The 11,482-nt window shown below is 33.5% G+C and overlaps 1 pseudogene; it reads right to left on the minus strand.

Moving 5' to 3' along the window:
* Positions 1 to 540: 540 nt before the first annotated feature.
* LOC124826818 (VQ motif-containing protein 4 pseudogene) lies at positions 541 to 1,585 on the minus strand (annotated as a pseudogene).
* Between the last annotated feature and the right edge of the window lie 9,897 nt (positions 1,586 to 11,482).

Consider the following 11,482-nt stretch of genomic DNA (forward strand, 5'->3'; position numbering starts at 1 on the left):
ACGTTCCTTGAAATCATCATTATTAGTATTGCCCTCGAACGGAAGCAATTCAATTGGATCACATAATTTAAATTCGGCATTAATTGAAGGATTTGACAGTGAGGGAAACCAAGTAAATTAAATCCTCTGATATACGCAGCGACCTTGCAGGAACCACATTAAAAATTACATTTCTTTTTTTGAAGAAAAAGACCGAGGCAAAGCCAAATTTATGGTTAGATAGTGTGCTACTACTAGTACGAGTAGTGAACCTTTTCTCTCATTAAATTGCCATACCTCCCAATACCCCGATCGGCATGGCTCCTAATAATTGACCAATTTATTGATAATTAAGCTTCGCATTTTCGAATCAAACTCGCTTTTCTCTCCACGAGCTCATAATTAGCATTTAGAGCAACCCACAAAAAAAGGGGTGAAATTAAATTTCGCCTCTCCCGCAGTTGCGCTCCCCTCGTAATCAACATTGAAGAAAGGATAAAAAGCGAAAGTAACTAACAAACAAAATAAATAAACAAAAGAAGAAGAAAAGTTTAGATACAATTGAAGCAAGATTCTGGTTCCATTCTCTGCATAAGCCATTACAAGTTTATCTTCTTTTTTTTTTGTCTCTCTTTGGTCCTCATGAATGCCACAAAAATATATATAAGAATCTTACAGAAAATGTAAAGGACAAGGGAAAGGGAAGGGAATAGTAAATAGTAATAGTAATAGTAATAGTACTAATAAATGATGATGAAAATTTAAGAGGAAGAAGAACCTGGGGAGGCGGTGGGGAAGAGAGGCAGAAGGCGAGGAGGGTCAGCGTCTCTTGGGGTGGAAGCAGGGGAGGGATGCAAGAAGAAGCCTTTCTCTTGGATGGCCTTGTCTTCGGCCTGGGTGTCGATGGAGCGGGATCGGTGAAATGGGTCGGGTATGAGAGGCGTGACGGGGCTGAGAACGAGTGCGGGGAAGTCGAGGATGCTGGGTGAGAGGACTTCGGTGTTGCGAGGAGAGAATCCTGAGACGGTGTTGGAGAAGACAGGTAGGAGAGGGTTGATGTTGAGGTTCTTCAGCGTGTTCCTGCGCTCGTACAGTTTGAACCCGGATTGCTTCTTCATTGGGGGGATGTGGGAGTGGGGCCTCGCTGCTTCGGAGTTTGCTTTGGTGGCGGAGGAGGAGGAGGCTTGTTTCGCGGTTTCCGAGGATCCTGTCAGCATTTGGACCACCTGCTTGAAGGAGGAGCTGTCGGCCTGGACGAACGTTGTCGGGTACGGATTGGCGGATTCGGATCTGGTGAGGGGCTTGGGCGGGTAGGAGGTGGGGGAGGGCGCGCTTGGCGTGAGAGGCGTGAATTGCGTGTGGTGGAGGCCATTGCTGCTGCTGCTGCTTGTGCTGCTGTTGGAGCTGTGGCTGTGTCGCGGCGAAGGGAGGAGGTTGACGCCGCCACGGTGCTCTTGGTACCTTCGAGGGGATTTGGACTCCATCGTTGACTGCTTCAAGCAAAACACACGAAAGAGAAAGGAAAGAGAGAGAAGTGTGGTGCGTAATGTAATGTAATGTAATGCAAGTTTTGTTTGGTTTGGTGAGAAATGTATTCGTAGGGCCCTTTTCCCTTCCCACGCGCTATTTAACCACTCTCTTCAACACCACTATGCACATTTCTTTCAAACATTCCTTATATATATTAATTCTTTTTTTCTTCTATTTAATTTTAATATTGACTGGTCAACTCCCCAATTAATTTTCCTGCAATATTATTTAATTAAGCATTTTTTTACCACAATTCTAATTATACTTACCGTTTTTGCTTCTCTTTTTTATTAATTGCTTTAATGGAACACTTGGTCTACAAATATTTAATTTCTCTACATTTTTTAATTGCTAAAACAAATCAAGGTTCCTTCTTTTCAATTCATTCATGAATATGACTAATTTGTTAACTCTGGTCAAATGTGGCTTTCCTTTTATGAGGACTTTTTTTTTCATTGTTAAGTCAATTTAATTAAGGTAAAATATCTTTTTATATCTTGATTTTGGAGAATAAATAGAATTCGTTTTTTTCAAAACTTTAATACATTTTTATTATTAAATTTAAAAATAAATAGATATAATTTTTTTAATACTTATGTTAAATTTTTTTAATATATTAATCTTTCATATTATATTTATATTTTTTTTAATATGTTCTCATTTCAATGTTAAATATATTTTACACGTTAAAAAAATTAAATTAAAAAATTATACTTATTTATTTTTAAATTTAAAAAATCAAAATATATAATTTTTTTTTAAAATATATAAATTTTAATTTCACGTTAAACTTTAAAGACTAATGCGTATTTATCTCTTTTAAATGAAAATAACGTTAATGTATTTTTGGTACCCAACGTGCTTTTTTATTTTTGTTTTTCCTTCCAATAATTTTTTCTTTTATTTTCCGTATTTTAGAAAGAAGAAAAAAATCTGATGACTGGGCTTAGCACATTTTATTTGGTAACGATAACAATAATATTAGTTAAGAATTAGATTGTGTAATTATATTAAAAAAATGCAATTGATAGCAAAGCTGTATCTTTCTCATGTGTAAATTGATATACAAATCTTAATTTGCGTCCGTATATCAATTTAATAAAAGATTAATATTTTTAATTACAAATACAAACAAAATTAATTACTGATCGTTTCATTAATTAAATGCTTACTAATTATTTAATGCTTACTAGCTCAACTGATAAAGATATTGATTTTCCCTAAATAAAATATTTATTAGAATCATGTATATTAAAAAAAATCTGAGTGCTTAAGATTTTTTACTCCATTAAATGAAATTAGTTACATATTGAGAATGTCAAAATATTCTACATTCTTGGATTAGTGTCCTGTTTAACTGTGAAATTATTAGAGACATGAAAATTCATGGCTTTGTTAAAACACTAATATTATAATTGTGTACTCAATAAATATACAATAATTTTTTTTTATCTCATAACAATCTAACCAATTAGAACTAAAATTTCACAAAATAAAAAAATTACACAAATCTGTATTATTGTAAATTTAAACGATATTATGCATCAAAACTTTTTTAGAAAAAGTAATTTAATATTAGTAAAAGAAAGTAACTATGATAAATTTTGGGTTAAACATGATTTTAAACAACCTATTAATATTTGAGTTAAAATGTCTAAAAAAGAGTATAAATACTCATTTTGACATGTAAAAAATATTTAATACTATTGGATTAGAAAGATTATATCTATTCATTTTTAAAGTTGAGTACTAAATTGTATCAAAATTTTAAATAAAAATAAATTATAAACTTTTTATTAAAATTTAAAGAGTAAAAACATATTTAATCTATATTTTTAGTTATAAAGTGATTGATAATCTAATCTCGTTCGAACCAACAATACTGAAATTAAATTAATTTGATGATATCTTATCTTTTGTTAAACTAAAGAGAAAGTATTAACAAAAAATTTTATAAAGATGTGAATGAAAAAAAAAACTTTTTTTCTTGTGAAATTTGAAATTTTATTATTCAAATAATTAAATTATACTTACAAATTTTTAAAATTTTAACTATTTAAAAAATATTAAATAAAATATTTTATTATAAAAAAAATTATTAAAATAATTATTTTCTACAAAATTTTCATTCAAACACAATATAAGATTTTAAAATACATAAATATTTAAGTTTATTTAAGTTTTCTTAAGGTGTGGTATATTATGCTTTATATATATCTTAATTGTCATTCATGTAAGCCAATATCTTGATTATCATTTATGTATATAAGCCAAGTCATTTATTCATCTTAACTTGAGTCATTTATTCATCTTAACTGAAATTATTGTATGATTATCTATTTGTTCTATAATTATAGCAATGACATATTATAATTATGACTGACTGGTCTATCATTGACCAGACGATCAACGTTTTCAGAAGAACATTGGAAGATCGTTTCCAATCCCAAGTTACTGTAAATCGGACGGTTTCTCAGTAAGTCGATCGATCATGTCTCCATTAGGCACCAACATCGCAAATCGAACATATTTATAGCTAAAACACATTTATCGACTTTTGGGCCTTTTTGGGCCGTGATTAGACTAGGCCATCTCTAATTACAAACTCATTTTGAAACCTATAAATATAGAGGTAAAGTAAGGAGGTAAATAATTGCATTTATTGTGAATTTAAGACTTTGTTATGATAACCGATTGGACACATATAACTAACTTAGCATCAGAGTACTTTTGACAGGTACCCACCAGCTCAGCTTGGAAGTTTGGAGATGAAGAATTGAGGATAATTTTGTAACAGAGACCTTAGACGATGTTAGAAGATTGGAAGAAAAGTGTGAAAGAGTGTCTTGATTATGATTCTCGACCCCACACCCGAAACACTTTACATATATCTTCATTTTCATTCATGTATGTAAACCAAGTTATTTATTCATCTTACCAAAATTCATTTATTCATCTTAACTCAAGTCATTTATTCATCTTAGCAGAAGTTATTGTATGATTATGTGTTTGCCCTATCATTATAGCAACGATATATTATATTTTGTTGAAATGAATAAAACACTTTTATAATTAAGTTTGTTTTGTGCTATTGCAAAGTATCATAGAGGTAGATTAAATTGTGATTTAAAAATACTCACTAGTAAAAAGAGGGTTTTTAACTCGCACATTACGCTTCGGTTTCAAAAAAACTGAAGCGTATCAAAACGCAGTGACAATTTCGTAATTTTAACTATACTATATGTCTCAGTTCAACTAGAACTGATCCCTAAAGAGCATTCTGCCGCGGTTGGTAGGGTACACCGAGGCATATAACCCTGTAGATAATACCTAACTCAGACCTTTCACCTGACACCTTTTTGGTAACAGAGATACTGCCTCGGTTGGCAGGGTAAACTGACGAATATAACCTTACAAAAAGAAATTAAGTCAGTAACGTCTGACACCTTTTTGGTGAAGGAACTATTGACTCGATTGCTTGGGGAACGGAGGCATATATCTGTGCCATCCCTGCAAAATCCCTGCGTCGCTGTGCTTGCCCCGCCTCCATGGTCGCGCTCGAACCACCTCCTTCGCTCCTTCCTCGCGATTATTCTCAACTCGTACTTCCATCGTGTTGTCGCCACGTGTCGTTGCCACCACCGTTCATTGTTGTCACCGTCATTCATTGCTGTCACCGCCCTTGCTATCGCGCCATTGGTGTCGCGCTACTGCTGCCTCCGCTACTTCCTCCAACGACTCCACGTTGTTGTCGCTGCCTGCATTTCGTTTTCTCGCGCATTCTTGTTCGTCACTTGCATGAACGAATGAACTACTCTCCACCTCCATTTATTTCATGTATTGCTCTCGAGGATGCCTCCATTTCTTTTGCGCACCTCTGTCAAGGTTGGTTCATTGTTTTTTGCTGTGTTTGGTAATAATTGGTGGGAGATTGATATATTGGTCATAATACTAGCAATTTTATTTTTATTTAGTCATTAGATTGATATGTGTTTGATAATAATTGTTGTGAGATGATATATTGGTGATAAAGATTATAAATTTTATTATTCTTTGATGATTAAGATGGATATGTGTTTGATAATTATTGTTATGAGATTGATATATTGGTTATTGTTATTTGATGATTAGATTGATATAATGGTTATATAATGGTTATATAATGGTTATTGTATTAAATTGGTTTATTTGTTGATAAAATAAAGTTTAAGGTTAGGAATCATGAGACTAATTAATGTGTTGTTTGTTTTTGTGTAGATATTGTAGTTTTTGACCGGCTTTCACACTCTCAAGTTTCTATTCTTAAAATTTTCCTTTTAATATGAACATATAATTATTTTTTTGCTTGAATATATTGTTTGCTTGTATATATTGTAGGTTGCATATGTAGTTATTTGTTTGATTGAATATAATTGTTTTCTGAATTAGTCTTAGTTTCCCGTTTGAGATTCAATACAAAAATTATTTACAATCTCCAGATTCATATTTTATTAATATATATAAATTTTAATATACATGTCTTAAATTTCATAAAAATTTGCAATTGTGTTTTGTAGTGATCTTCGGGTGCATATTTGGTTGTGATTTATAATCACTTTCGTTGACAAATACTTGTGATCTTCATACCGGAGAACACTGTTGTATGGTTTTGTTCATTGCATAAGTCTTCTCCCAACCCTCTTAGACAAGTAGTAGATTGGTAAGAACTTCAATGTTTGAACTTTCTTTGTTATATAAATGTATGATAAAACAATTTTTTTTAATAGTTCCCTTGCAACACATATGATGTTGTCCGGGAGATCAACAGCTAAAGCTAAAAAGCTTGCATGGTTGGCCCTTAAGGTTTGGTATTTTACTCCATATTTTGTTACATTGTGTACCATTCCAATGATGTTACTTAACATTTTATAATTATGATGATATATTGTAGTGTAATAGACAAAGTGGGTCATATGAGTGTGGTTACTACATCGTGTATTGGATGATGATCACTATTTGTGCACATGTTACCAGTGGATGGGAAACGGTAATATTTTGGTTTGAATTTTATTTTCTTTGTAGTTTAGAGTTCACATACACTAATTGAAATCATTGTGTTTTATGCAGAGATTCATTTTACTACTTCAATTCTAGAGAAGTCCCTTAGATACATAAGGAAAGCACTTGATAAATATGTAATTCAACTCTATAATAGTATGTAGATATTAGGATATAGTAAGTTCTACCTTAGCATATTTATGATTAGGTTAAGTTTGTACATTGGATTGATTTATGCTTCTAAGTTGATTTATGATTACATTAAATTGATTTTTGCTTCTAAGAAGTTGTTTTATGATTACATTGAATTGATTTATGTTTTAGTATAATTTTTATTGAGAAGATATGCTTCTGGAATGTTTTGGATTGCGTTGTAAAGTTTAATATATGGAGGTATGTTTCTACAGTTGGGAATATTGCAGAAACATACATGTTCTTTAAAAAACAGGGGAATACGCCTCGATTGTGACCATAATCGAGGCAGAAAGTCCTTTATGGCATCGATTCAGGTCATAACCGAGGCAGAAAGGCTTGCGAAAAAATAAAAAACACTCTATTGTCTCGGTTCAGGTCCCAACCGAGGCAGTAACATCTCACATACTGCTTCGGTTTAGTAGGAACCGAGGCAAAAAGTCTGTTGAAAAAAAAATAAAAAAAGGAAACAACTCTACTACTTCGGTTACCTATGATCCGAGGCGAAATCCTACCTCTTTTTTCCTTGGTTCACAACCGAGACAAAAAGTCTACCCCTTTTTGTCTCGCGTGTATATACCTCGATTGTGGAACCATTTCCTATAAGCGAAAATAATTGTTGTCATTTCCCTTTACTGGTGACTTCTTTTAAAATTGTCTAGTTATTGTTTAAAATGTTTATGTGAAGAGTTTGAGTACATAATTTTTATTGTTTTTTTTTCTCTTTTAAGCATAACAATACACTAATGTTGGTATTTTAAAAATCTTTTTAATATATTTTAAAACATTAAAATTAGTGTTTATTAGTATATTTTAAAGATATAGAATAATTCAAATTCAAAAAAAAATTGGGTCTAAAAAATAACGTAAAAGCAAAGTAACACAAGACATTAGATACTTTTAATTAGTTTTTTCTATTACTAGGATTACATTCTATTTTAACCATTAATGAATAATTAAGGAAGAGAAGCTGAAAGAGGTTATGGATTCAATTCTTTCCATCAATATAATACTATCAACTAACATTTGCATAAAAGAATGACATTTAGAATTAAAGAGTTTATTAAAAGTTGTGTAAACATTTTGCAATAAAAATGTTGTTTCTAGTACACCTCTTTTTCGTTCTGTTTGTAAATTGATTAAAAGTAAAATGCTTCCTTTTTCAACTAGCGTTCATCATACTTCGTCTTGCTTTGAAATAATTCATAGTGATATTTGGAATGTCTCTTATTATTTCAAATGCTCATTATAAATATTGTCACATTTATTGATGATTATACTCGTTTTACTTGGATATATTTTTCTTTGCTCTACCTGAAATGTTTTCCTCATGACATATGTTGAGACTCAAATCCAATAAAAATTCAAACTTTTTGCCTGATTCTAACCGTGAATACATGTTTCATGAGTTTTAGGAATACCTTCAACAAAACGGTATTGTATCTAATGTTCTTGTCCTAATACTCCTTAAAAAATTGGCATTACTAAACACAAAAATCGTCACTTGCTTGATGTAATATGCCAATTGTTTCTTCAAGCTTCTGTTCCATCTAAATTTTGGGTGAAGGCTCTATTCACTACTGTGTTTTTAGTCAATCGCCTTCCTTTTACAATTATTTATTTTGACTTTCCTTTTTTTTTCGTCTTTTAGAACTCACCGTGATTATAGTATTTTACATACTTTTGGGTGTGTGTTTTGTTCATTTACCTTTGTTTGAAAGGCAGAAGCTTGTGGCACAATTGGTCCAGTGTGCTTTTTTGGGGTATAATCACTTTCATAAGGTTTTTATGTGTTACAATACTTCTAATCAACGTTTTTGCATTTCCAAGGATGTGACATTTTTTCATAGCCAATTTATGTTTCCTTGTCTCTCTCATACTTCAATTATTTTTTTTATTCTTCCCACTTTCTACATTATCCCTATCTATAGAATATTTACAACTTGGCATCACATATATAGGACAACGTCATTAACAAGTTTCCACTTCCCCTTTTAACTCTCGTCCACCATCTGTTTTTGTATTAGTTGAACCATGACGATCTGATCGAATATCTCGAGGTCCTAATAGGTACTCGCTAGACAGGTATACTTCTTATCATTCTTCTCTAATAGCTCTTTCTAACACATCTATTCTAACTTGTTACTTACAAGCTATTAAAGATATGCGTTGGGCAAAGACAATGAATAATGAACTTTAGGCTCTATAGGAGAACTTTACATGGGATAGTGATTCTTGTCCTCTTTATATCAAACACATAGGGTATAAATGGATGTATTATGTGAAACTAAAATATGATGGTTCCCTCAATCGTTATAAAGCAAGACTAGTTGCCTTGCAAAACAAACATGAATATGACATTGATTATGATAAGACATTTGCACTATTGTCAAAATAACAGTTGTCAAAATTGTCCTTTCTAACCACTTTAAGGGTTGGTCACTTCATCAAATGGATGCAAAGAATGTGTTTCTTTAGAGTGAGTTGACTGAAGATATTCACATGCTTCGTCCTTAGTGCCTCTTCTCTTTATCTATAGGCGGATGCAAACTTAACCATTCTTTATATGGTTTGAAGTAGACTCTTCAAGCATGATATGACAAGTTTTGTTCCACTTTCCTTGGGTTCTCCTTTACACAGAGTAAATATGATTCCTCTTTGTTCATCCACCACACACCTACATGCATTGTCTCTACTTCTTTATGTTAATGGTATGGTTACCACTGGTTCTAATCAAGCATCCTCCAAGAACTCAAATAACAATAACAAGTTTCATTTTATATGAAAGATGTTGGACACTTACATTATTTCCTTAGTCTTGAAGTTCAATCCACCTTCAATGATACATTTCTCCATCAACATAAGTATACCACAAATCTCATTTCTATGGTTGGCCTTCAATCAACTACTCCGGTGAATATTCCTCTTGAAGTTCATGTTAAATATCATCGCGATAAAGGTGATATTTTGCCTGATTCTTTATTAGACCAACAATTAGTTATTAGTCTTAATTATTAGACCATTACACGCACTAACATCTCCTTTGTTGTTTAATAAGTGAGTCAATTCATGCACCCTCATCGCCATCTCCACTTGATAGTAGTTCGTTGCATAATACACTATTTGAAAGGTACATTAGCAAAGCTTATTTTTTTTCCATTAACACACCTCCTAAATTAATTTCTTATAGTGATGTTGATAGGGTTGATTGTCCTAACACTCGTCGATTAGTCACTAATTAGTGCATGTTTTTATGTTCTTCATTAATCTCATGAAAAAGTAAGAAGCAACCATGTATATCTAAAACTTCTCCTAAACTCGAGTATAGTGTCATATCTATTATTTATTCTAAAACAATTTGGCTTCGTGGTTTTTTTTTTCTCACCGTAGGTTTTTCCAAGCAATATGTAAGTATTTTTTGTAAGAACACATTCTTCAGCTCATGTCAAACACTCAAAGATAATGTTTAAAAATTATAAGACTAGTTATAAAACATCTAACATATGGACATGAAATGAACTCACTAGTACAGACAGGGGAAACGACAGCGGTTATTTTTGCCTATACGCAGCGGTTCTCGAACCGAGGCATATCCAGGCGAGGCAAAAAGTCTGCTACTTTTGGTCTCGGTTGAGAACTGAGGCATAAAATGACAGGATTTCGCCTCGGTTCAACATTAACCGAAACAGTAAAATTTTTGCTTTTTTTTAATTTTTTTTTCTGTAAGACTTTATACCTCGGTTCAGGGGAACCGAGGCAGTATATTCCCCTAGGGTTACGGTGTTTCCAGTCCCTTTTGTCTCATCCCCAAAATCAGTTCCTGCTAATAAAATAAGCTGCCAAATTCTCTCTGTTAATCAATTCCAGAAACCTTCAACGCCTGATATGAGAAATTCCACTACTATAGTAGGCAAACACACCTTCAAGGGACACAACTTATGTTTCCAGATTGCCTCCATAGGCATACTAAGTAATTGCAATTTAAGCCTAGGAACGTCCATGAGAAATCTCATGCGAAAACACAGAATGTTATAGGTTGATTAACATTAGAACCAAACATATTTGCTTACAATCACACACAGTCACATACCAAGCAATAGAAAGAAAAAAAAACAGTCACATAAGAGTCTGAACAGAAGCAATGGTTCCCATGAACCAGCTTATTCTGGAAGCATCCTCAGTCTCAAAGGCCATCTTGAACCTCATCCCAGAACACCACTGAATTCTCATAGCAGCCCTTACATAAGAAGCGTTAATCCAGCAGCCAGGGTCACTGCTTCAACAACAGCCTCAGGCCTCACTTTGGCCCTGCCACTCAAATTCCCACCACCACCACCGCCGCCACCATTCCTTAAGCACCCATAAGGACCAATCCCACAATTCCCACTTCCACCGATACTTCTAGACCTTGAACCAGAAGCAGAGTTCCCACCTCAAACCCGATTCCATTCTTTGCCCTCCGAATCCCAACACACAACTCTCCATTCTCAGACCTCAGAAACACCACAGAATCCCACAGAAAATAAATCACTTGCAAAAAAACCCTCGCACCACAGAAACCCTCGCCACCGTCACCTCCTCCATGTGCGAGTTCTCCGCCCTCTACCCACCATGTGCGAGTTCTTTGTCACCTCCTCGCAAGCGCACACACACGAGTACAACGCCTTCCAGTTCCGCACCGGGATCTAGTGGTTCAAGCCTCGTTCCCTCGACGGCGAGGCAGCAACGGGGAGGCACCGACGAA

This window comes from Vigna umbellata, chromosome 1, assembly GCF_029865625.1.
Source record: "Vigna umbellata cultivar VRB3 chromosome 1, Vumbellata_1.0, whole genome shotgun sequence".
Taxonomy (NCBI): domain Eukaryota; kingdom Viridiplantae; phylum Streptophyta; class Magnoliopsida; order Fabales; family Fabaceae; genus Vigna; species Vigna umbellata.